The sequence below is a fragment of the Herpailurus yagouaroundi genome, unplaced genomic scaffold (assembly GCF_014898765.1).
Source record: "Herpailurus yagouaroundi ecotype Mexico unplaced genomic scaffold, PumYag 183, whole genome shotgun sequence".
NCBI classification, from domain to species: Eukaryota; Metazoa; Chordata; class Mammalia; order Carnivora; family Felidae; genus Herpailurus; species Herpailurus yagouaroundi.
In genome coordinates, this window is record NW_024412414.1 from 6,960,640 (window position 1) to 6,986,995 (window position 26,356).

At 40.4% G+C, this 26,356-nt stretch overlaps 1 protein-coding gene and 1 long non-coding RNA gene across 8 annotated transcripts in view; one reads left to right on the forward strand and one right to left on the reverse strand.

Annotated features, from left to right (window-relative positions):
- The window catches only part of LOC121041318 (uncharacterized), an 813,566-nt gene that overhangs the window by 735,062 nt on the left and 52,148 nt on the right, over window positions 1-26,356 (forward strand). The gene's annotated exons all lie outside the window — the stretch shown is intronic.
- GRM7 (glutamate metabotropic receptor 7) overlaps window positions 1-26,356 on the reverse strand; it is an 880,365-nt gene that overhangs the window by 25,756 nt on the left and 828,253 nt on the right. Inside the window, exons 11-13 of one of the 6 annotated variants that reach the window (XR_005795668.1) lie at window positions 21,884-23,214; window positions 21,656-21,777; window positions 18,854-18,952 (exon numbers count right to left, since the gene is read on the reverse strand). The exons of 2 other annotated variants lie outside the window; for them this stretch is intronic. The gene's annotated coding sequence lies outside the window, so the exon portion shown is untranslated. Of the gene's footprint in view, window positions 1-18,853; window positions 18,953-18,996; window positions 19,680-21,655; window positions 21,778-21,883; window positions 23,215-26,356 lie in introns of those variants that run through there. 3 more of the 6 variants (XR_005795670.1, XR_005795666.1, XR_005795667.1) reach the window with 3 other exon arrangements.

The window sequence follows — 26,356 nt, forward strand, 5'->3', positions numbered from 1 at the left end:
GACGCGGGGCTCGAACTCACAGACCGCGAGATCGTGACCTGGCTGAAGTCGGACGCCTAACCGACTGCGCCACCCAGGCGCCCCAGCACACACAATTAAAAGGAGTTCTGGCACTTTTTACAAGACCATTCAAGTTATGAAAGTTGAGATCACTGAAATAGATCCGGGTTGGATTTTGTTCTTCAGTTGGAAATAACTACCGAAATAGTTATCTACAGTTTTCTGTTCTTTGCCACATATATTTAAAGATGGCCTGTGCCAACATTTCCTCCCCAAGTCTGGTTTGTTTACTAAAGCATTCAGAATAATTCCAAGCTTTCTTGATGGCACAGATCGGTCGTGTGTTTGGTTTCGCATTCGGGCTTCATTCACGAAGTAAGGTTGGCAACATGCGCTCATGGACATGGGATTCAGAAACACAATCATGCAAGCTTAGCGGAGATTGGTTGTCCTGCCTTCCAATTCTGCATCACAGGACTAACAACAGAAGCTCTTTCTGCTTAATTCCAGAAAAAACATACAGGCATTGGGAATGGTTTCTAGAAATGCCCTTCTACTTGTCTGGATTGGCTTCTTCACCAAGTATGCAGTCTGATTCCCAGGAAGTCGGCATTGGGTCAGGCTGGCAGAAGGCAAAGTCCAACCACTGCCAGGGAAGCAACATTCAGGGCTATTGCTGCCCTCGGAGGCCTGGCACAAACTCCATGTTGATGGCTTTCTTTATTTAACAGTTTTAATCATCATTATACCATAACATGCTTTATTCTAAGAACTTTCCTTGGCACTAATGCCTACACTGTTCTCTGAGCCAGGTAGTATTTTCCCTATTTTACATCTGAGAAAACAATTCAGAAAACTCATTCAAAGTCATAGTAGTGATCACAAGTAGAACTGGAACTCACACTTTTTAAAATTATTATTATTATTATTATTATTATTATTATTATTACTGCTATTTTGAATTCACACTTTTAAGTGCTCCAGAGCTTTGAACTCTTAATCCTGTAACCACTTGGGGTTCCAAAGGGGGCATGTTATGGTTAAATTGTATCCCCCACCAAAAGATTTATTGAAGTCTTAACCCTTTGTACCTGTTAATGTGACCTTATTGGAAATAGGGTCTTGGTAAGGGAGGGACAAAGAAAGGAGGGGAGGGGGGAGAGGGGAGGGGCAAGAGGAGGAAAGGAGGAAAGAGGAGGAGAGGGAGACTGTGTCATTCTAACAAAATAGACCTTTATGTGGAGTTCAGCCAAGGGGGTCACCAACTAGAGGCACCAATATAATGTATCTAATAAATAAATAAGTGGTATCAAGTCTAAACACTGAATAAATACTATTTCAGAAAATACACACACACACACACACACACACACACACACACACACACACAGAGTCTGTGAGAAAAATACCTCTCATTGTTTTCATTTTATAGCTGTGAAAATTGAGGCCTAGAGAGGTTAACTTACCCAAAGGTGTGAAAGGTGGAGTCCAGAGTCCCATCTGCCTGATGCTCCCATCTCCTGTCCTTAGCATGATGGGCAGGAAGGCATGTACTACCTGGGGAGGCTGGGGCTCTCCTGGAGAGCCTCTACGTTGGAGGCAGAGGAGCGATGGATGCCCTACAGTCTCCTGGGGCTCGGTCACATGTCAGCATACAGAAATGCTCATTTTAAGAAAGTGACTCACTGCCAAAGGCTTGAAATACTCTTATGCACCTGTTCAGTTGTTTAGTTATATAACTTAAGTAGGTGCAGAAAGAGCAGGAAATACATAGACTGTTTTTGTTCTTACTGTTTTAATAAAATAGTTAAAAATCTGAGAATGACTTGTCAGTTTCTGCTTTTCATAGACACAGCTATTTATATGGAACTCATCTGTGAAAAGCAGTGAGAGATCATAGTCCTCCGTGAGGGTGATGGTGGCCCCAGATATGTGATGTACAGGTGAGGTATCAAGAGAACCCAGGGAGGGAGGCATTGCCCAGTGTCAGTGGTTCCTTTAGCAACTAAGCAGAATGTTTCCTGAATGCCTTATATGTCTTTGAGGCATCTTGTAATTGAGAAATCTTATTCTGAATGGAGAGTCAGAGGTAGTTCAAGTCACATCACATGGTTGGTGATACCTTTAGAGACTGCCGCATGCTCTGTTGCTACCTGCAGCTCTGACCTTCCTCCCCTCCACTCCCCTGCTCATGCATTACACTACCATTCTTGCCATTCTGGGTGCCTGCCAAATGTGCACCTACCTCAGGGCCTTTGCACTTGCTGTATGCACATTGTACCATTTCTGTTTTGAATGCCTTCCCAGAGATCTTTGCAGGGCTTATGCCTTCTCATTATTCAGTTCCATCTCACATGTCACCTCCTCAGGGATATTTTATCTAAACCATCAACCCATGGGTACACTCTATCTCTATACACTGCCATGATGAGTTTCTGCAAACATAGCCCTTAAAAAAATTTAACATTTATTTTTGAGAAAGAGAGAGAGAGAGAGCGAGAGTGAGCAGAGGAAGGGCAAAGAGAGACAGAGACAAAAAGAGATGGAATCTGAAGCAGGTTCCAGGCTCTGAGCTGTCAGCACAGAGCCCAATGCAGGGCTCAAACCCACGGACTGTGAGATCATGACCTGAGCTGAGCCACCCAGGTGCCCCAACATAGCCTTTTTTTTTTTTTTTTTTTTTTTTTTTTTTTTTTGCCTTTCTTTTCCATTGAAACATAAGCTCTGCAGGGGTAAGGATTTATTATGGATACCAGTGTGCTTCACACTTTAGGAATCATTTCACCAAGATGGGTGGTGTGGGCGAATGACACTGGGCAACCAAATAAAAGTGTGAGAGAGTCCTGTACAGAACTATATAGTATGCAGGAGGAGCATTCTGTCCAGTCTTAGAGAAATTCTCAGAAAGGGTGATGATGAGTAGACTGAAGCCAAGATACGGTTGACATTAAGATAAGGAGGCGGGAAGGTTTCTTGGTGGAGAGAGCAGGATATTTGAGGGTTAAATGTTGTTGGGCAGGAATGTAGGGTAGATTATGACATTGGGGATTAGGAGAGATGAGAAGAGGGCAAGATATTTCAGGGGCTTTGTGCCCTGTGCTGATCAGTCTGGACAAACAGGTCTAACAAAGTATGACAGAAACCCCCAGACAAATGAAGAAAGGAGCCTAACATCTCCTCGTATGTGTCCCTCACTCATCTAGGGCAGGACCAATGCCCCACCTTTCCCCCACCCTGTCATTATTTAGGTAGATGCTGTCTGGCCTGGAATATTTAGTTAATCCTTGGGTTTATCTTGTGGGTCTGGGGCTCCAGTTGGCTTTCTGATTTACTCCTTGTGGCACCTTCTGGCAAGGTCCCAGGAATGTGAGTGACAAGGCAAAACAAGGCACCCTGAAATTACCTATAATGAAAATGACTGGTAATCTCCAGCGATTACTCTATGTGAGTGACAGGGTTGCACTTTCTGCAAAACCTTTGCTGTAGCAAAAATGTGTCCTGTGGGGTTTCAAGTTTGAGAGTTATTTTTTCCCCAAATGAAAATAGCTTTAGAACTTTTGGCATCATGTATTGTTTCATTCAGATAATGAGGCTAATTGTGGATATTTAATATATTTTACGAGAAGGTACACTGAACCTCTTTTAACAATATAAACCCAAGCTAGAATGAATGCAATAGTATAATTCTACAGTGGAGTAAGTCAGCTATTTGATTCCAAGGGTCCCATCCCAGGCCCTGAGTTCTTAGAACATCTACAGATCATGGGAAAAAGGAAGCTTGGACCAAATGGAGGTAGAGGAACAGCCAATGTGCCTCCTAAAGCTGGAATATGGGGAATGAAAGTAAGACCCAGGACAGTCCGATGGCCCATTTGCATGGACACATTTACTGCCCTCTGTGGATGCCTGCTCCCTGTTATGGAGAATCATGGTTCAGAGATCATGGGGAGATGCCTTCAACCTAAGTTTCTCCAGACCCATGCAAGGAATTAGAGAAACACTGAGCTGCTTGTTGAAAGTAGAAGTTTGCAAACTCCTTTGGAACCCTAACGCAAATGAATACTGCCTGGGAAGCCAAAATCTATGCCAGATGATGGAGAGGTTTCTCTGCTTGAACCCACACACAGCCACTCTTTTCCTCCCTGGGACACTCTCTGGTGTCCCTGTGCCATTTTTAGAACGTGCTTTGTAAACTGGCTACACGTATATGCGCAGGATTTTCAAATTCGGTGTAATTTTTATATATTTATGTATAGCTTTTGCATATATATGCACGTATGTATGTGTTTGTACATACATATACACATATATATTTATGAGAAAATAAGCCCAACCTCAGTCATGCCTAACCCCAAACCAACCCACACCTGGCCTCAGGTACTTTCTTGGATCCATACCAGGTTTCTGAGTGAGCTGGAACCTCTGTCCAACAACAGGATGTCAGGCATCATGCTGTCAAAAATGAATGGTTTCTAGCCTGCATTACTGACCACAGATTTTCCATCCCAGTCATGCCTGTCACTCTTCCAGGTGAATATCTTTGCTGTTATGAATGAAAGTTCAGGGTAGGTGTCCATATTGTAGAGTACCAATTCCTGTATCTATAAACATAAATGTGTACTGTACTTCGCTCCTTCCTCATCAGTCTTTGAGATGCAAGTCACTGTCACCTCCCCCAGGAAGCCTTCCCTGATTTCCCTAGGCAGATTTAGGTCTTTCCTCCTCTCTGCCCCTAGAGCACTCTGTGTTTTCTGTACAATCAGCCATTCTACCACCTCTTCAAATTTTTTTGCCATATTTGCTTACTATCTGTACTATTATTTGTCCACTTCTTTCTGCATATAAACCTTAAATCAATTAACTTAAACCACAAACAAAGGCAAAAAACTAGGCCTCATTCTAGATAACAATATATATGAAAGCATGTTCTTGACATTAAAAAGAAAAGAAACCAAAAAAACCAAAACGAAAACTAGATATGTGTTGTTAGGATCGAGGGTAAAAAATAAAAAAAATAAAATAAAATATAGAGATTTTGTGAGGGAAATAAAATGACAGAAGAGACTTGTTATGCCCTGTAAAACCCTGTAATTATGTGAAATGAGCCAAGACAAGTGCTCCATGAGATGCCTAATTCTATATATCTCCCAAACTTCCATTTTCTGAATTTGGAAGTCAATAATAAGCTTCCTCTACAGAGCATGGAAAATCAGGAAAATGAAAACTTTTATAGTGATCATGTTCTATCACAGTGCCACAAAGACCAGATTCTACATAGAATAAAGTTAAGTGGCAAGAAGGCCAAACCAGGAACCCCAGCACAGGAGCCCACTGTCAGAAGTCACTTACAATGGCTCTGCTTGTAGAGAGAGCCCATAGGGGATAGAAAAGATTAAAGGAACTCAGAATTTCTGTGGTAGAGACCACAAATGTCAAATTAGTTCCTGGGAATGCTTTGGAGGCATCTGGCCTGGGTGATTTCGGAAATTTCTGGTGACCATAATGGCTCCACCATCTGCTGGTGTCCTGTCAGTAATATTTTCATCTTCCTTTAAAATAGATACTTCAATTAAAAAAAATGGAGCATCAGCAACACCCACTTACCAGGGTGCTAACTTAACACAGTGCTCTTGATTTGCATACTATTGTTTACATATTATGTCAGGTGTCACCTCCATGGAAATTGCTTGATTTTAGTGAATGGTAAAGTATAAGCAGTCATCCTGCCAAACAGGAAGCTGTCCTGCCTCTCCGTTTCCTGTGGGTTTTCCTCAGATGAGGGTGGATGGGGGAGACCTTAGAATCTGGCCCATTAACTGACTCAACCAGAAATGCCTCAACTAAGAAACTCAGGATTTGGAGACAGATTAAAATGGTGAAATGGGGACCAACTTCCCTTTTAGGCAATCTCAGAAAATGCATTTTCCCCTAAGTTGACCACAGGGGAGAAAGATAATGAGGACCTCAAGGAAGAAGAGATAGAGAAATCCTTAGAGGAAGCTTTCTAAGAGTTAGGAAACTAGTTCTGGGCAAGGTAGAATCTAACCTTGGTTCATTTAATCTGCTGCTTCTAAGAAAAATTGCATATTTCTATAAGTCCATATTCCACTTCAATGCAATACCGGCTTTAACTCTATTTCTATTGCTATTGACATAAATCATCATTTTTTAATGTCATTGGCATATTATGAAGTAAAGGATTTAATCTTGTCTAAAAAGAAGTGTGGCCTTTTGCTCTTGGCTCCTGGGGTGTACTCTTTGTTTGCCTTGATGCTTCGGGCTAGCAGATAGGAACAGTGTGATTTAGGCAGTGGCGGGGGTTGGGGGCAGGTCATGCCTGGTTGACCTGGAGAGTGAGTTCAATCACATACACACTCAAGCAATCAGTCGTGAGATATAATGGAGCCCCAGTAAATCTCTGAACACTGAGGCTTGGGTGAGACTCCTTGGTTGACTATACTCTGTGTATTCTCACACATCAATGCTGGAAAAGGAATACATCTTGACTTCATGGGGAAAGGACAATGAAAACTCCATGTCTGGTCCTCCTGGACTCTGTCCTATGCAATTCTTCTCGTGGCTGACTTTAACCTGTACTCTCTCCCTTTGATAAACTGTATTGTAAGTGAAAAGGTTTTCAGTGAATCTTTCTAGCACTTACCAAATCCAAGGGTGGTTTTGGGAACCCTCCAAGCTTGCAGCTGGTGGGTTGTCCCATACAACTGATGCAATTTTGAGGAATGCTCCCTCTAAACTTTGTAGCTGACCTAAATTCGTCATAGAAAGATCAACTATTTTTGGCTTTCATGAAAATATAATCTAAATAGACACACAGAGATATCTTCATAAAGATCATAAAACTAATTGGCCTTGTGCATTGGAAAAATGGCCCTTTAATTCATAGTACAGAGAAATGATAAGGAATAAAATCAACTAAATTTGAGTAAAACATCTCTTTAAAGTTGAACACACCTACTTTGTTTTTCCACGTCTAAGGGCCACAGAAATTAATGAGTAGATAGGCAAGAACTGCCTTCTAAGTCACTAGAATTTTCCTATGGGTAGAGAGCCAATTCATCAGAAGATCTTGCTGCTTTTACCTTTAACATAGTTTATTCTTTCTATTTCTTTCCACCTCTACTACCCTCTATGTAGTCAAAGCTAGCATTATCACCTTTAACTAATGAAATACCTCCAAACTGAATCATGGATGTTTACATATAGCTATTCTTCTACACAACGGCTGGAGTGCTTTCTTTTAAAAATGTAAATTGGACCATGTTGTTCCTTATTTTCTAAACTTTGCTTAAAACTCTTCAGTGGTTTCCCACTTTTAGAACAAGGGCAAGATTTCTCATTTGTTCTACAAATACCTGTGTAACTTGACACTGAACACAGGCTTTCTTGAACCACACTTCCCCTGGTTCTCTTCCCTCTAGCCACAATGGCCTTGGTTCAGGCTTTCCTATTTTTCATGCCTCTATAACAAGGTCTTTGCACATGACTTATCCTAGGTGGTTTGCCTGTCACTTTTTGTTTGTCAGTGTCCACATGCCCTTCAAGCAAACCTTTCATAAGAAAAATATTCAAGGGGTGCCTGGGTGGCTCAGTGGGTTAAGCGCCCGACTTCAGCTCAGGTCATGATTCCACAGTCTGTGAGTTCAAGCCCTGCGTCAGGCTCTGTGCCGACAGCTCAGAGCCTGGAGCCTGCTTTGGATTCTGTGTCTCCCTCTCACTCTGCCCCTCCCCTGATCATGCTCTGTCTCTCTCTGTCTCAAAAATGAAAACATTAAAAAAAAAAAAGATAGTCAAGGTGTCCATGGATAAGTTACATAGCTCCCTGTACTTGTTTTTCACAGAGTGTTTTCAAATTTGCAGTTTCATTTCTGTTAGCTATTATTTTATGATACTCCAGTAGACTGAGTTCTTTGAATATGGGTGGATCCATGGTTCTGCATTCTTCACAAGAATCACAGATCATTTTGGTGTAGGTCAGCTTCAGATTGGACTTTGTTCAGATAACAACTGTCAGGTAGGATGCTGGCAGCTGTTCCTTTGGGGTGGAATGTTGGTTGAAATAAGTGACTGTCAAATAAACATAGCCACTCAAGATCATCATTTGCATCCAGGACATGCTTGCAGATGTTTTTCCCTAGTGGATTTGTCCCAAGCCATTCTTTTCAGAAAAGTGCCTTTGATGTCCAAAAATGGTATGAGTATGATAATTGGCCAACTTGTAGCCCTCTTGGGCTCTAGTAATGCAGATTGTTGTAAGCGACTGATCCCTTTAGACCCTGGGGCAGCTACTTAAAGTTTGGGACAATGTTGTCAATCATGTCCTGCCACCAGGAGCATTGTCTGGGTGTATAGGGCTCCCTTGAAAGCGTCTTTAAAAAAAGGTTTTTTTAATGTTTATTTTTGAGAGAGAAAGAGTGCGAGTGGGGAAGGGGCAGAGAAAGAGGGAGACACAGAATCTGAAGTAGGCTCCGGGCTCTGATCTGTCAGCACAGAGCTCAACGCAGGGCTCGAACTCAAGAACCATGAGATTATGACCTGGGCCAAAATCAGACACTTAACCAACTGAGCCACGCAGGCATTCCTTTTGAAAGTTTCTTAACCAGAGAAGGAACTGGTGACTTGTCTCACTGTTCCTGTAGGTGAAGGGCACAATGAATGAAATCTAGCCCTTGCCTTTCTGCCATGGAGCATGGGCAATGAGGTAGTCTCTCACCTGGATATAAGGTTCTATATATTGTGTGCCACTGCCATGACAGACAAGAGCCCCCCTGGAGCTTTAAGAAGACTTCATTCAGTTTGTGCCAAGAAAGCCAGGCAGTTGGGGATAGCAGGGCAAGACAAGTCTACATCCTACTGGTGACCCCATATATTTGCATTCACATAAATAGTAGATACTTCTGTCCATTTGTGACTGATGTACCCTTTGGGTAGCATCCTATCTAACAACATAAAAACTTGCACTGGGCTCAACATCCTTTTACATTATCGGAAGACATTTTAATATTACTTTTTTCAATAAGTGACTCTTTAATTATAAATTCAAATCTATATATATTTCAATTATTGTAAAAAAACGCTTTCAAACTTTTTATCATCTACTTACACAGAGTTTATCATTTATGTTCTCTATCCAGAATTTGAAGATTTCCTCATTAAATAGTCTCAACCAGGAACTGTTTGTGCCCATTATATGCATAAGTGGATATGAAATATCTGTTCAGGGAAGCAAGTCCAAGCTTTTATAAAAAAAAAAAAAATGAAAACACTAAGTTTTGAAGTTAGATATAAATTCAGTCTCTTCTCTAGAACTTTTAATTATTTGGTAATACCCTTATAAATAAGATATGTTTCTCTAGGAAGTCTTACATAGATTCTGCGCCCCCCACCCACATCCGGTGTAGTTTACTAAGTATGTCATACCAGTATTATCATTTTTCACATGTGCCAACACATAAAGAAACACTGTTCTAATGGATATTTGGAATGCAAAGTCTATTAATAGTCTCACTATTTGGTCTGCTGATCAATAGGACCCAGCAGGGATGATGAAGGGGCTAGAAATTGGCTGTGAGGAACAAGGAATATTTATTTTAGAGACAAGAAAATGTAAAGCGACAGTTTTACAGGTTTTCTTAACAAGAGATTATTGATTATTATTTCTGAAAATGAATTCTCTATAGGGCTTCAAGACAAAGAACTTGGTGTAAATTTTGTATGAAACTGCATGACCTTGCCCAATGTTGAAACTTTTGTAAGCCTCAGCTTGTGCAGGAGTCCAAGGAAGAGCATAATATCCATCCCAGGTGTCACTGTCATACCTTGTGAATCATCTTTTAAAACGAACCGTCTTTTAAAATACATAGTCTGTACCTAGTAAGCATCTGTAATGGAAAGGATTGGGCCATGTGGTAGTGAGTTCCTATCACTTAGAGGTATTCAAGCATAATATACGTGATCACATTTTTTAAATGGCATGGTGACAATTAGATCTTTAATTAAATGTCATTAAGTTTCCTTCCATTGCTGAGATTCCCAGACTGGAGGTAGTAGAATCAACTCTAGAATTAACACTTCAGCTCAGTTGGCTCGCTGTCCAACAGATCTCCAACGTGAGACCTTTCGATGGCCCCTCCTAAGAATCTCTTCTGTAAGAACATTGACAAGAACCCTCATCCTTCTCAGGAAAGAACTTCCAGTAGCATGCACCTAGAGTGCTTGTTAAATCACACATTGATAGACCTCAATCCCAGAGTTTCTGATTCAGCAGGTCAGGGGCTGAGTGGGCAAGAATCTTTGTTTTCAATAAATTCTCAGGTGATGCTGATCCTGCTGGTCCTGGGACCAGAGTTGAGGATCTCTGCATTAGAGCAAGGGTTCTCAGCCCTGACCGCCATTAGACTCACTGGGGAGATATTTGGACCACAGCTGCCTAGACCCCATCTGATGTAACTGCACAGAGTGCTGGGTGGTGTAGGTTAAAAGTGCTCCGGGTAACTCCAAAGGGCAGTCAGCACCAAGAATGTCAGATTCAACGTGTCTTTATCTCAGCCAGCCCCTTTCACTAGACTTCAATGTTGGCTTAATATTTGCACTAGTTTTGGTATTACTATCTTTCTCTTTTGAACATTTTTTGAAATATCATAGTGACATTTGAAAAACAAGTGGTTTGTACTCTGAGGCTGTTCCAGCCACGAGTCGCACCCCTCCTCCTAATTATTCAAAAGCCGACTCACTGTTAGCAATTAGATGAAAATCTGTAGTCTGCAATTAAGATCAGTATATCTGACAGTGCAAACGGGGCTTGAATATTTTACAATTTATCTTTTTTATCACTTTAGGTGCTTTCAACTATGGTACTCGCAAGAGTAACCTACAATGACTCACAAGTGAGATGGCAACTTGCCATATTTTTATATGTTTTCTGCTCAGAGAGACTGAAACACCTTCAGGTAGCAATAGTCGGTTGAATCATGCCAAGTGTTCATGTTCACTATTTAATGATACGGTGACTATGTGAGGTTAGTTTAAAACGTCTGCATCCGGTTGACCCACACCTTGTATAGGGGTTAGGTTTTAAAGTTGGCATGCCTGGTAGAAAGTTGGTCATGGTCAAAATTTTCCTGCACAGTTCCCCCAATCCATGATATCTAGAGTGCGGTCCAAAGGCCATCAGCCTGGGCAGCACCCAGGAGTGTGTTAGAACCGCAGAGTCTGAGCAACCTATTGAGTCCACACCAGCATTTTGATGAGATCCTTGGATGATCACATGAACATTAAAATTTGAGAAGCACTGCCCTAAATTATTCATTAATCGCTAAGGCCTGGGACTGCAGAAGCTGAAAAGTCCAGAATTACTTATTTGGATTCTCTTTGCATTTTTGCTGAGGCTTCACTTTTCCCTAGGAGGGGAGGCCTGCCTCTAGACTGAAGAAGAAGAGCAAGGAGAGCCATTTTTCTTTTCTTCTCTTCCTCTTCTTCTCCTACCGTTGGCTACTGCACAATCCATGTAGTTGAATTAATGTTACTTGAAAGTACATGTATTACATCTTTCGTTGTATTTAATACATTAGCTCAAAAAGTGGACTGCCCATCCAGCAGGCGCCAGGCAGGAACCATGCCAGGTACTGAAGCTATGATAGCCAGGGGGGAAGATACAGTTCCCAACTTAATAGACCTGAGTGTCTGAAACTGTCCAATTAGAGACACGATTAGCAGGTCTCATTACATGAATAATACATGAATGTGTTCCGTTCAGCTCAGTGTTTGGTTTCCGAATAATTTGAGCGAAGAACCTCTTCTGTTAGGAGTCCCTGTTAACTGACCGCCCACTCTTTAGGCTGAGAGGGCATTTTCTGAGGGAAGCTCCTACTACCAGTTTAATGATACTACTCCTACAACTCTTGGGAAGGCCAGAAGGGATGGCTTGAAATAAAGGTGACCACGAGCTTCCAGATCCAGGACTCTACTGGAGAGTGGAGAATCAATGGCATTGAGAACAAAAGCATCTTCTGGGACAAGGCTGGGCAGCATGATGGCAAAGGTCCCATCTGTCGCTCTGCCAGACCCTCTCAGTACTGCACAGTCCCAAGCACATCTTGAGTGGCTGTCAGTGCCACTCCTGGTATCAGCAGTCCCCAAACAGTCTGAATAATTTCATGCTCCTGCTTCCTGGAGGAAAGAGGGGAAAATGCTTTGTTTTCGCTGTCCTCTTGGGATTTTATCAATTGCCTTTCTGGCTGCTTGCTTTCTGTTGTTAACATCTTTCTTGGAGAGGAATGCTTTTTTCACTTCTGCAGGGAAGGAAGGAGTCACCTATGAGATGAGCAGTGATTGCCTAATCGTATGATCTGAATTTCTTCCTGACATCTTAAAACTCCTTACATTAATGCCAGATGTTTGCTGCCCTCAAAATGCCATAAGGCATTGCTTAGTGTTCTCCTTTCCCATCAATGGCTGGCAGATGTTTGAGGTTTGGTGTCTTTACATGCCTTTCATCAGTACAGAAACTGTACATCTTGTTGGCTGTTCCTCCCATACAGTGGCTGCTGTGTAATGGTGTATCGTGTTTAATGAGGAATTGCAACTTGCCTCAGAATAAAAAGAACAAAGAACATATTACAGGATATTTATGTCTAAGTCTATTTACTATTTATGAAGACTCTAACAGCTTAGCAATTTCCTTCACATACAAACTGTAAAGACTGAAAAAACTATAGCTGCTTAAAATTTCACATCCTTAGTTGAATGCCTGATCTAGACTTAAACATTCTATTTGACTATCTTTTTTAAAACAAAGCTGTCGAAGACAACGCTCTCCATTATGTCTTTTTCCTACTGTGGTGCAAGTTGAGGGCCTGATGTTATTCCCAGGGGAACTGCTGACATGGAGAGGGTGGGGTTCCAGTTTCTAGCCTCCCATCGAGGGAGATGGGCTGTGGGGGCAGCTTTCTGCCCTGAGTTGAGGGAGATTCACAAAGTGGCTGGGATGTGCTCTTCCTGAAGACAGGTCATTCCCCTATCTGAACACAGAAGAGTCTCTGAGAAAAGTCTGATCTCGCCCAAGTCCTAAATGATTCTCTTAAATTCTGGACACAGAGGAATACTAATTACTGCATATCAGCCATAGGTCAGACCGCATCCTGGGACCTTAGCTTGTGTCATCTCACCCAACCTCAAAAGAGCCTAGTTAATGAATGTGCTCGAATCCCCGTGTTGCCACATGAGGTAGCTGAGATGGGAAAATGTTTGTGTCAAAATTATGCTATGTCTAATTCCAAAGTCCTGGACTCTGACCTGAAGGCTGGCCTTTTCTATCAGAGATGCACTGTTTGCTTCCTCTGGGATTAGATGACTTTTCACAGGCAATTAAGTTCTTTTTTTTGAATTTTCTTTTTAATTTAAATTCAGGTTAGTTACTCCTCTTAAGAGAAATCCATCTCTGAAACCACGTTAGAAGCTTGAAACTGCACTAGGTTCAAAATGGCCATGGCAGTTTTGTAAAGAAAGCTCAGAAAATACTCCTTTCTTATCCCTCCCGGTGACATAACTCACTGAGAGTCAAAACAGGGAACAGAAAAGAAAGCTGATGTTTGAAGAATGGATGAAATTGTACAATTAGGCCACTGCTTACTGCTGGAGGCTCAATTCTGAATTAGATCGTTTGAAAACCATCTTTTGTTTTATGACATGTTTCTTGTAGAATACTTAAAAGTGGGTAGATCTTTCTTGCTGTTTATAAAAGAGCTGCTCTGAACACATACCTGTCGGTTTGAAATTTTGCCCCTATAGAGACTTGGGGAGAGAAGACTTCCATTTTTTTCACTGTTGCCAAGTGTCCAGTAAATCTTGCCCTCACTGAAGTTCACATAACTGTGTTCACACTTAAAACAATGATATGATATCTGACGTTGGAGCTTCTTAAGAAGGCTGGGTGGTTGGTTTTTTTCCCCCCGATCCAGAAGCTTTCTTACCTAACATAAAACTGAGTTTTGAGCTTTCAGGTCAGGGATTGGCTGTATTCCAGGGACCACTGGGTAAAATTGTTGCCTCAGCTTTTGCACTGTTCTTATATATTAGCCTTTGGTATCTTTAACTTCAGGATTTTTGAACATACCATACCATTCATAATGTCCTGTTCCTAAGTTCAGAACTCAGAGTATGCATTCTCTCTCACAGATCTCCTGCCATAATGATTCTACAGGTTATCTCTGCTGCTACTCATCAGTTATAAAACCCCAAATGGCACCTTTCTCTCCAAAGGTACATTCCCACAGCCTTCAGAACTGAGGATATTAGCAGTTCTGATATATTTTTCTGCTTTTCTTCAGCTTCACACATCATGTTTGTCCAGTGGTTTTCAGCTGGGCAAATTGTGCCCTCAGAGAACATTTGGCAATGTCCAGAGACATTTCTCATAGATGTGCACAACTGTAGGATGGAGGTGCTACTGACATCTGTGGATGCTGTATGTCAGCATCCAGGGATGCTGCTTAAACATGCTACAGTGCACATGACAGCCCCCTGAAACCAAGAACTGTTCAGCTCAAAATGTCACTAGTGCCATCACTGAGAAGCCTTGTGGTCTGACTATACTGGAGAATGGATCCTCCTAAATGTACCTATAACTGGAAGGCATTACAGTGGTCACAAGCATGACCTCTGAGCCCAGAAGACTGAGCTTATATGCAAGTTCCTCTAATTATTAGCTGTGTGACTTTGGGGAAGTTATTTAAAATGTCTGTGCCTCACTTTCCTCATCCTTAATATGCGCCTAATGCTGCATATACAATAAGATTCTTAAAATTAAATGAACTGATGCATGCCAAGTACTTAGAATAGTGGCTTGTGCATGGGAGGTACTCAATACCTGCTGCCCAGCACTGTTGGTAACAATGTTGCCACCACTTCATGTACTTGGGCTTGACTGAGGATGATCCCTCTGTGTGGCGCACACCCTCTCCCATGTTGGTTCATGGTTCAAGCCACAGTTGTGAGACTGTCCTCTTGCCATCCATGAGAGCAAATGCTACTTTGTGTCTTCATCACATACTTCTTTTAATGGATCCATGAGTTGTGTCTGACAAGGACTTAGTTGTTCTTCCTTTTCCTTTGGGTTGTGAACTCCCCAAGGAGCTGTGGCTTGTTCTGTGCCAGCCTTATGTGTCCAGTCCCTAATGATAGTAAACACTTCATCAATCATGTTGGTTGGTTTGGGGTCAGGCTCTGTTGACAAGAAAACTAATAGACAAAAGAAATAGTAAACTCTTTCTTTTCAGACTTGGTTTAACCTCTAGTAAGTTTTGCAAGTTTACAATAAGAAGCTTGGATTTCAACTGGTTATATGCAGGGTCTTTATAAGCCTAGTAGAAGCTGAACAAAGTGCAAGACAAAACCCTTTTCCCTTCCATCAGACACTGCACACTCATCTCCAGCCATGCCAGCCTCCTAGCCTCAGGGAGATGTACAGCCTAAGTTATTATCTGGTATTAATAATCCATTTCTTCTATAGCCATCTATCTTTATTTTCCATTCTGGCTTGAGCTGTTTACCTTCCCATAGATAAGGTGACCAGTGGCTACTCAGTGCCAATAATCATCTATAAGTAGAAGAAAAAAAAAGTTGTTTTCTTTTTTTCCAGACTGTGCTATAAATCTGAATCTTTTATAATGAGGGATTTCCCTGACCTGGTTTAAAAATGAACTTGTCAGGCTAAAGATATTTCAGCTCTTTAAAGAGACATGGGTATGTGTAAAATGGAGTCAAAATGGGTTCTAAAGCTACCTTGTGACTAATACCTAGGATGATATTCTTAACCCCCATGAGCTGTATGATGCCACCTACTTCAGTGTGATGCCCTGAGGATGAAATGAGGTGCATCCAGCACATGCCAAAATAACACTATAAAATGTTGCATAAGGGTTAGTTGATTTTCACAGTTAATTGATCATGATCTAATGTTTAAAAATTCTATGGATTTTTCTTTTTGTCTTTTCTGCACTTTTGGAACATAGACTCATTGCTACTGTTCTGTAGACAGTATCAGCAATCAACATAATCCATTGTGTTTTTTCTCCATTAGATAAGATATAGCTTGTATGGAAAGTTCAAAAACAGAAAGAGGCAGTTTTTATTTTTGCTCTACCTTATGCAGCCATTTTACAACCTGAGTTCTGGAATGAGTGATCTGAGAAGCTAGGAAAGGTCTCTCTTCAACTGTAGTATACTGGACCAGTTGATAGAGCTGCTCTGGGATTTAATATATTACACTGGCTCTTGTTCCTAGCTTTCTATGCCAGTTTTGCAGTGAAAGTTATCCAGAATATAAATTGATAGCAGAGACTCCTTTAGACGATATATGACATCACTAACTGTTCATGATTCACATAAAACTTCTGCTTGTTGAAAATGATAGACATCTTTTGTTTTTTCCTTGTATTTTTTCCTTACTCTGAAAAATTTACAAACCACTGCCAGACACGAATGCCAGGGACTAACCAATGCATAGTACAAATCATTGACCAATGCATGGGACAATTCAATCAAATTTGACTGTGGAAATTTGACTCTGATGGAAAAGACCAATAAGTTTTCACCCAACACCCAAATTGCAAATTTGAAAAGTACCTGGAAAGGCACTATTTGGGATTGGGTGAGGGCCTGTGCTCACATCCTTGAATATTTAAGTTGCTTTTCCTCTGTTGAGCAACATTGGTGTGGTAAATGAATATGTACACTGCTTCCATTTGGGTGGTGATTGAGAAAATCATCCTCTCCACTAACTACAGCATTCTGTAAGACATGTGATGACTAAAGAGTTGCCACCTTTCCTGGTTTTCAAGAATTATGTGCAACTAGAGAATCAATAAATCCAGAACGTAGAGAGTATATGGAAGCAGTGGGGAAACTTTCCAGCTGAGAGAAAATTTTCTGGGTATTTTTGTTGTGGTTGTTCACAGTATTTATTTTACATTCCACGATGTAGACCAGTCTTTACTAGATGCTACAAAATAAATGGACTCCAATGCCTTCAGAGAGAGTCTTTAGACTATTTCCACAATCATTGGAAAGTGCAAAGAACAAAAGACCTCTCTTCTATGAAGGATGTTCCTATCTTCCTTTTTACTTTCTCTAGGTGATGGCCCAGAGCACTCATGATCCAATAGAACTTTTAGTGATGATGGCAGTGTTTTATATTTTTGCTGTCCAGTATGGTAGTCATTAGCTATGTGTGCCCACTGACCACTTGCAGTGTGGCTGGTACAACTGAGGAACAAAAGAATTTTATTTAATTCTAACTAGTTTAATTTTTTTTAATGTTTATTCATTTTTGAGACATAGAGAGCCTGAGTGTGCACACAAGTGGGGGAAGGGCAAAGAGAGGGAGACACAGAATCTGAAGTGGGCTCCAGGCTCTGAGCTGTCAGCACAGAGCCTGATGTGGGGCTTGAACCCACCAACTGTGAGTTCGTGACCTGAGCTGAAGTCAAATGCTTAACCGACTGAGTCACCTAAGCACCCCTAATGCTAACCAGTTTAAATGTAAACCCGTGTTTGTGGCTAGTGGGTACCATATGAACTGAGCAGCTACAGCTTAGTTGGTGATATTCATACGAAGAATAACAACTAATTATTGAGCATCATATTATATACCAAACATTATGTTAAGCATACTACGTGCACTTATTTAATCCTAATCACAACCCTATGAGGTAGTTAGTAATATTCTACCCCTTTAGTAGAAGAGAAGTCAATGCACAGAGGATAAGCAATGCACTCACCCACCTTTTTTTTTTTTTTTTTTTTTTTTTTTGCACCTGGTCGGGCAGAAAAGCATCACTGAAAATTTAAAAATGGTCATCTCTTTGGTAACTTCTGGGCTAATTAAATTCAGAGGTGACCTACTGAGTAGCTTGGAAAGATTGCAGAAAGATGTATCAACTCCTTGTGCCTACAAAAGTCCATGACCTGTGGCCCTCTGCAGGAACTAGAAACACTGACCCAGCTTCTCATCTGATGTTGTCATGGAGATTCAGCCTTAAACAAAAAGATGGCGCTGTTTTTGGGCTCCAGGAATAGAGCTCAGCAATTAGCTTCATCTTTATTTAGTTTGTAACACCAGCCTGGAAGACTCTCTCTAGAGGAGACCTGGAAATAGCTTCTCACAGTGCTAACAGACAGCTAGAGATGATTTCCTGGGAACATCGTGGATGCTATGTGTGGGATAAACCTGAATATTTTTTTTAATCAGTCATTTTAATATCTTGGAAAACACTCAGCTCTCTAAATGATCACCATCACATCAACACCATATTGCATGTGTTGATTATCAGGCAGGGTTTAAAGAAAAAAAAAGTTCCCAAACCTGGATGTGCATCAGAACCTTGGGGAAGCTTGCGACATTTTGATGAGCACCAGGTTAGGAAACAAAAGATATAAATTAGACTGAAGTATAAACTTTAAGGCATTTCAAAAAGATTTCTTCTTCACAGATTTTCTGCCATAAATAGAATTTTAAAATTGCTCCTTGGTATTTCCTTAAATACCTGAGTACTAACAGTAATATGTTAATGTAACATTGCCACAGTGGTGACCGTGTTGAATGTATTTATGCCTAAGTTCAGGAAATATATGCTGTGTTATGAAACTGAATGGAAGCAAAGTGTGTTTATGTGTGGTTTCTCAGGTATCTAGTTACTTCAGTAAACTTTTGGCTTTAAGACACCATTGCTTCAGAAATGATCAATACTGAACAGGTGAAAGACAAGACAGGAGATGTATTGATACTCAATCTGAAAATCCTGCAAGTTTTTCCAGACAAAAATCAGATACAGATGGATTACTTGCACTCTCAAACTTTATTACATGTGGTACAGAAATAGAATGGGTACAAGAGATCACATGGAAAAGGATCAGATTCGAATCTCCAAATTCTTTCCTAGAGGAAACACAAATAGAAAAATTCAGTTAATGTTAAGTGACCTAATATCAACAATGATAGTTAACATTTGAATAACTACTGTGCCAAACTCAGTTCTAAGTGCTTTACTTTTATGTTGTCTTCACAACTACCCTATGAGGTTATGTTTTACAGATGAGGAAACTGAGGCACAGAGAGATGATCTTTTCTAAAGGGTCAGCACTTTACCCACTTGGCATAAATGAGGCAGGGTATCACATGCTGACCCTCTATTTCACTTCCTTTTACTTTATAGGGGAGTTAGGTAGGAGCCCCCAGTGATGCTACAGTACCTGCCTCTTTACCCAGGATGCAATGAGAACCCACTACCCAGGGAGGGAATGTATTTGAAAGGGTCACATCACAGTAGATCATAGTAGGGATCTCTTTCTCAATTTGATGGTATTGATGTCTTTCCTAAATAAAGCCCCTAGAAAAGGTTCTAATGGGCTAAGGTCTGAAGACTTCCTTAGTGTAATTTCTCATGGTTTTGGAATATTGAGAGGACATTGACGGTATGTGAGGTGGACCACCTAGGGACTAAGCTTGTCCTGGAAACTGGAGAAGGTCTCTTCATTACATTCATTGGTGGGCTGGGTAGCAAAGCTTCCTCAGGACACTTAGAAGGATGTGAAATGATACTTGCCTTGGACCACCGCCTGACTGTATGCCTGTGCACATCGCCAGGTGTGCTTGCACTTTTCACCTGAATAGAAACAACAGCTGAAGTCTCAGTCTGGACTCAGGCAAACCACGGCAAATTTAAATGCAAAGGAAATTTGCAAACATGACCAAAATGAGGAATAGAGGAATTAAGTTCCTAGAACAAAAATCTAGAATTTCTCATGCAAATCCAGGGAGGCCAGCTTAATCAAATTTTCAGCTAACACAGATGATAATGACTCTGGTGCCCAGTATCTTTATGGGGCTTCACTCCTGCAAGAGCAGAGAGAAAACAGGTGATGAAGCCATGGTGGCAATTACCTTTCCACATTTTTGGGCTAGGGACATGACATTTTTAAAAAAATGTTAGCAAATCCTTTTCTGAGCTTAATTTTATTAGCTTTGGTTCTCACGAGGAGGGAGAGTCTGCTTACAGCCATCAATATATGATGACTTGGGACTGTAACTCTGAACAGGCTGCACTCAGCCCAGGATGACTGGGAGGTCTTGAGTTTGTTATTCAATGGATTTCACTGAATTCTCAAGAGTTAAACATTTTCAAGTCTAGAAGACCCATGTTCTTAGAGCAACAGCTACAGTCTTTAATTTTTCAGACCAACAAAAGAATTCGAGAATACGTGGAAAGAACACCGAATAGTCTCATCATTTGCAATAACATCCAGGAAGAAAAAACAAAAGAGGGCACATCTCATTTCAAAATGACCCTTAACTCAGATTACGATTTCTGTCTTGAAGCCCTGGAGGGCCTCTAGAATCAAACGATGAGAGCCATAAATGTTGATAAGATAGATTATGCAGACTGAAACTCATTGTGTCCCAGTGCATTTAATTTCAGAAAAGTTGATTAAACAGGACTGTGGCCAGAAGCCCATGTTGAGACATCCACTGTGCCATTGGGAAGTTGTGTGTGTCACTAGGAAGTTGCCTCACTGCTCTGAGCCTCAGTTTCCTCATATGTTAAGTGGGGACGGTAAGTCCTCTCTCAATGGATGGTTGTAAGTCTGTAGCAAAAGGTATAATATGGTCCAACTATTATCATCATCCTAATTGATATTATTATTATTATTAAATTGCTATAAAGTGTTATGTGAGGCCCTTTGAAGACTGAGATAAATGAGCCTAACTCTTCAAGGAAATTCTATATTTGATATAAGCTTGATAAATACCAAACTTCAAAGTACCAACAAAGATCTCTGAGGGGTTTTGTTAATTGATTTTGTTGTAGTACCCTAGCCTTGAAAGGAAACAAAATGTGTTTTCACAAGCAAAGATTAAGGGACTCTGTTCCACTCAGTCATTATTCTGTCACTCAAGACATACCCCAGAATGATTATTTGTACTTAAAATGCTCTTCAGCTTGCCAGCCAGTGTGGAGTTACCTGTCGAAGTTAATCATATGGAGTGGTTCATGTATCAGGCAGTATGAGCCTATCTGTCCCACAGCAGCCTCGCTGAGTGACTGATAAAATTCTGTGTCAATTTCACCAAGCCGAAAGACTATTACTGACCCATCAAAAGACCAAAGTGACCCATCTCGAAAATAGAGCCTGTTGTACCTAGAGAAAAGGTTGCCCGACTTCATTGGCAATCTAGATGTCATTCTTTCCAACTTTGATGGTTTACGGTAATCAAAAAATGTAACCACATAAAAAAAAGGAGAAAGCAAAGCCAATTAAAATAGAAAGATGATTAGGGACTAACAGTCCTACCTCATATATGCACATCCTTTATAAAGGAAGGCTTTTATTTACACGATTCCATTCAAGCTTCATGGTATTCCCCTGGAGAAGAGCATGCTCCCATCTTACACCAGAGGAAACCGAAGATCACATAGGATATGACTTATCCAAGATCACAGAGGTTCGTGAGGTGATAAAGCTTATGCTACCTCAAATAGGAGAGCCACCATTAGGGGCTTAGCCCAGTTTTCCTTTTTCTTGGCCAGAGAAAAGAAACAGCACACACAAGGTCATAACCAATACTTGGACCAACACTTACGTGAAGTGGGATTGCTGATTCTTGTCATGTTCTTCTAAGTGTTTGGGTCACTTCAGCAAGAACAGGCTTTGGACACATTTGCTCAGTCCTCTTAGTGCAAGCTGGGGTCCTCAGAGGTTACTCTGAAAGAAGGCAGCAATATAAAGGGAATTCAAAACTAATCTTACACTTGAAAAGAAAAAAATAATGAGAATATTCATGTGGATTGTAAAGAGAAATAATGATTACCTTTGATTCCTAGAGAAAGTTAATTTAAAATGCATCCAAGTTCCATTGTACAGCCAAAAAAAAAAAAAAATCTGCGAAGCTGAGACATGTCTTTAGAAGGCAGAAATAAGAGTCACCGTCACTTGAGTCCTGAGAGGATGCTCATTCCAGTAATTGGGAAGAAGAAAGATTGTACAGATTAACTGACTTTGGTTTAGGATACACTGTTTTCTTTTTAAATGCAAATGATACTTGAGGCCTAAAAGACAAAATCTGTCCTAAATGCCAGTCTCTAAACATTTTTAAAAAAATTTAAAAGCACTTAATAATCAGAAAACAATGAAATTGATAATATTTTTGTTTTTACCAAATTAGAAGTGCTAACTACTTAAGCAAGTGCATAGGATCCATTTCCAGTGGTAAATTTGAAGTTCATGGGCCCTTTGAAACACAAATAGGGTATCAGTAGTCCATAAAAGGAAAGAAGTGGGCATAAAACTTTGTTGGTTTTATACACAGGGTTAGCTCGTCAAAAGACATCTTAGTTAATTACACAAATGCAGATATAGCATTGATTGTCAGTTTTAAGAGTTTTATGTAATAACTACGGCATAGTTTTGAAACCTGTGACAGGGTAAAAAAAAAATGCCTTTCAAGGCAGTTTATAACTTTTAGAGGTTTTATCTGGAAGAATACAGTTCTACTTGCTGAGTCTGTCGATGTGGAATTTTGTTATTATGTGTACATAATGTGTTCTAGGTAAGTTTAGGAGCCTTTAGTATGTGAGGTATTATACTCCAGTCAATCCATGCACATTTTCTGAGAACCTAGTATTTGCCAGGCCCTTTGCTACAGGCACAAAGATACAGGTGACTCAGTCCCTCTACATACCAGCTGCTTTCCTGCATGTCATTCCCTGCAACTGTCTGCCTCAAAACATAATATTCCAGCCTCACAGAACTGCCTTCTAGTCTCACCATATACCATATTCTTTTGTACGCTGGGTTCTTTGTGCATATTTGTTTTCTGCCTTTTGTGACTTTTCTTTATGGTTGCCTGGAGTCCTTCATCATTTGAGACCAGCTCAAACAAAACCTGGGTGATGCTCTCCACCTATAGCTTGCTAGCACTTGGCATAGACCTCTTCTAAGAGGCATTGCCAATCTGAATGATCATTTCTTACCTTCGAGTCTTCCATCAGATCTGGGCTCCCTGAGGGTATCGTCCGCTTCTGTCCCCAATACCTAGTCTGTCCAGGGCTGGCCCAGAGGAGTGGTGCTTGACAAACATTTCTTTGATGGACCCAACTTAAAAATGCCCTTAGCGTTCACAAATCCTGGCCAGATGATGTGCTGCCATGATTAAATGTAAAACTTGACACAATTGTCATGGCTTTGGGGCATGATGTAAAAGTGTTTTATGCTAAGGGTACATATTCTAGCCATGTGAATTTTCATCCTATTCTTTAAGTTGACCTGAAGATGTAGAACTGAGGTGGCAAATGCTAATTGCTTTTTAAGGATGCTGAGATGTCAGACCCCAAGGAGAGAAATAATGGTATTTCACAGAACTCTTAGGTAGAAAGAAATAGGCCAACAAGATTTATAGCTGCATTTATTTCTAAGGTGATTCTATGTCAAAGGTCGGGTAACGTACATTCTGTGCTATCCTATACTTACAGAGTGTTTTCAAAATGGATTTTAAATTGACAGTGTCTCGAGTTAGTGCAGAGATATCACACTGAAGGTGAAAGAGGGGCGGGGGGCGGGGAGCTTAACATGATACAAAAACTTGGTCACACAGTTCCAAAAAGCTTTAAGATGTAAGATAACCCCATTATAGTAATTATAAGAGACGAGATTATTGATTTTTTTCACAATACCAGTTAATAAATTAGTGAAATGTCAATAATATTAGAACCAGCGCACTTGCTAGGAGGAACATACGTTGTAAAAACAAGACTCAGGGCTATTACTTGCAAGGCTGAATTAAGTTCAAGTTTTAAAATCAGAACACCATCCAGTGGTGTGAAAATTTACTTCCTAACAAAACAACCTGTTTCCTGACCTGGTGATGATGCCAGACTGATTGTGTTTCTATTGCTTAATTGCGTTTTAAAATAAATGTCATTAGATTGATAACCCTCTGCAGGGTTTTAAAATCCACAAACATTCAGACAAGAGATGCCAGGAGGACTGATTCAGTCGATGTCTGGCCTGTGGTGTTTGTCAGAGACAGGATGTCGAGTGTGTTTTCAAGCCAGATTAGGTTCTGTTCTGTCTGAATTTGGACCTGCTTCCTTCAACCCCCTACAAGTAGGTTCCTGCTTGGAGAGTCTGCCTTTGCTAGAGTGTGGGGGCTGAAACAAGTCTTACTAGCCCAGTAGTACATATTGTTTACTCTTGAATCTACAAAATTTCCTTTACTGTTTTGTCTTCTTAAAAACAATGCAGATATGGATTTGAACACACAACTTTATGTGCCTTTCTCCACTTTTCTGCTGAGATTTCCTGTCTTACTGTATCCTGAAAAGGCAAATCCCTTCCCTTTTCAAGTAAATGTAACTTAGACCAAATTCCAAATTATTTAAAATTTTTATTATTTATTTTGAGAGAGAGAAAGAAAGAGAGCGCATGTGCAAGCAGGGGAGGGACAGACAGAAGGACAGAAAGAATCCCAAGCAGGTTCTGTGCTATCAGTGCACAGCCCCATACAGGGCTTGAACTCAGGAACCAAGAGATCATGACCTGAGCGGAGATCAAAAGTCTGACGCCTGACCGACTATGCCACCAAGGCGCCCCCAACTTCCCAATTATTTTTTTTTAAGTAGCAGTATGAGATCATTATCATTAGTGTGTAAAGACACCTTTACATTGGCAGAAAAGGAGAGCACCCAATCACAATCTTTGAAACAAGAAAATCCTAGTCAAAACTTTATTCTGAAACAGCACATCCTAAAAGTATTTTTTAACTGAAGAACATTTTCATCTTGTATCCTTTAACCCAAAAGGCATCAACTCTGAATGGAGCTAAAGAGAATTTTTAATGGATTGAGATTAATTCTATCATTTTCACCCAGGGAAAATTCCTTCTCTTTTATTCTCAGGGAGTCTCATGTAAATGGAGTGTTCAAGTGACGAGTTGCAGTGTTTTGACAAGCCCTTGGTGTACAAAAACTTGAAATCTCACTGGAATTCCACTATATATTCACTGGGAGGAAAGAATGCCCTATTTAAAAACTAGGACAGATCATGTTGATATGGAAAAAGGAAATAAGTATGTGAACAATATATCCTAAATTAAAGACTGAGTTGCAGGCACCCATCTAAAATCAACAGGAAATGTAATTACTCTGAAAGTACTCTTGTCCTATCTTACGGTGGTGCTAAATGCCCCATTAAAAATAAATAAATATAAATAAATAAATAAATAAATACAAGACACACAGCAATGATCTGATAAAAGTTCTATGTTAGCAACATAGAAACAAGGAAGACTAGCCTCTATTAGGAAGCACAATTTCCCCCTCCCATGATAGGACCTCTCCACTCTCTCTTGGAATCTTTCTACAGATTGGTTTCTCTATTTTGTAGCACAATACCAGGTTTAAAAGCAAATCAAAAGGCAACCTTTCATTCACAGCCACCACATGATTTTAATAACTCTGCTCCATATTTTCCACTGTTTGTTTTTCCACAGTTGGGAATACTTTGACTCCATCTGGATAAGGATGCTTGTCAATACAAGGGTTGTTTTGCACTATATTAAACTATTGTGAAGGCTAAAGGGTGGAAGTGTGCTACTAATAATAAATAACAAAATAATAATAAACTCACAGCATATATGTTTTAGTGAGAGCCTCAAATAATAAACTTCAGTGATGAACCAATGATTACTTCTATGCCTGCTCATTCCTGTGTCTAGTTCACACATCACACCATTCACCATTTCTCTAAGCTATTAGTTTGAACACCTTTGGTATTTATTGATAATTCCTGGGTTTGACTAACATTAAGACTCATTTTACACTCTTGAGGTCTTTCCTTGAAGCTTTCCTTGCTCAGTATCACATGTTATGACTGCAGTTGGTTCCATGCTTCTCTAAGGCAGAACTATGAGCCACAGATCATCTTCAACACACTATCAAGCCCATCCGGCAATGTCTTTGTGTCACTTTGCCGTAAAGAAGGAACTGAGACTATTTTGGGTTTAAGATGGTAACGCCATTTGTTATTTTTTGAATGAATACATTTCTGGGAACGTATTTAATAAAAATAAACCAGAACAAAGGTTTTTGTTAGGCTTGTAAAACATTCCCCTTCCTTCCCTGTAAGTTGCCACATCAGCTTCTAAAACCAGAGCATGACAGCACACATTTAAAAATAATCTCTCACCATCAGTAGTTTTAAAGTAGACCATATAACAGAGTGACCAGCACCAATTCCACCACTGTTGGCTACTTGCTCAGCAAAGACAAATGTATACACATCCACA